Below are 1,161 nucleotides of genomic sequence, written 5' to 3' on the forward strand. Positions count from 1 at the left end.
AATCAACAAACTTACCAGTATTTCAATGGGAACTATGGCCCTGCTTTTGGCTAATGAGATGGTCAATGTCCGGTTCCATATTTGTCACTGCTAGTCGTAACAAGTGACACAGGTGTGCATCAGTTAGTCTAGATCTTGTTGGAGATTTCAGATGTTTCATTCTGGAAAAAGGTTCTCCTAACTTCAAAAAAAAAAGGCTCTCCTAACTTCAAAAAACCTCAGTCCTCAGGCAGCAGCAGAAAATTGACCTACTAACTTCAAAAAAAAAAAAATCCTAACTTGTTCTTACCTCAGTCCTCAGGCAGCAGCAGGCTCTGCACAGGCAAGCTCGTGACTCCTCCAATCACACCCAAGACTGACAGGAGGAGTAGAGAGACAGAGAGAAGGAGGGGAGTCGGAGAGTGCGGTGCACATTCCACACATGCGCACTGCGGGCCTGGGGTGAGTCAGGTGTTAAGCAACAGGCAGTGGCGGCAAAAACACCCAGCTGGCCGGATAAATGTTTTCGGCGGGCCACATGTGGCCCGCGGGCCGTAGTTTGAGGACCCCTGCCCTAGATCAAGGTGTTGGGATGTTTAGTATCTGATGAGAGCCTGCTTCTTGGTTCACAAACAACCATATGCACCCTGAGTCCTCACATGGCAGAAGAGCTGAGGGAGCTCTCTGTGGACTCTTTTATATGATCACTAATTCCACTCACAAGGGCTCCACCCTTATAACCTAGTCACCTCCCCATGGCACCGCCTTCAGATACCATCATACTGGGGATTAGGTTTCAACATATAAATTTGGGGCGACACAAACATTAAGTCCATAACACTACCCAACAGTCATTCTCTTGTCTTTATGAATAACACATCTTGATGGTGTCTTGGCACCATGTAGGGAGAATTTTTCTAGTGACCCTTTGCGAAAGCTTTTTTTATTTTGATATGAGAAAGAATAGTATGAGATGATGGTCCCTTTGCTTCCTCTCTGCTTTGTATGCTCTTGTGTGGAAATGTCATATTTAGAGCTAGGTAGATATCTTATAAACATTAAGAGATCTTTTGAGGACAAAGAACAATATGCTGAGAATGTTGGGAGGGAATGATGCAGAGTCCAGGTCTTTGTGGTGGCTGCTGGGATGTGATGGCCAGATCTCACTGCAGGAACCAAGGA

Source organism: Myotis brandtii, unplaced genomic scaffold (assembly GCF_000412655.1).
Source record: "Myotis brandtii unplaced genomic scaffold, ASM41265v1 scaffold1006, whole genome shotgun sequence".
NCBI classification, from domain to species: domain Eukaryota; kingdom Metazoa; phylum Chordata; class Mammalia; order Chiroptera; family Vespertilionidae; genus Myotis; species Myotis brandtii.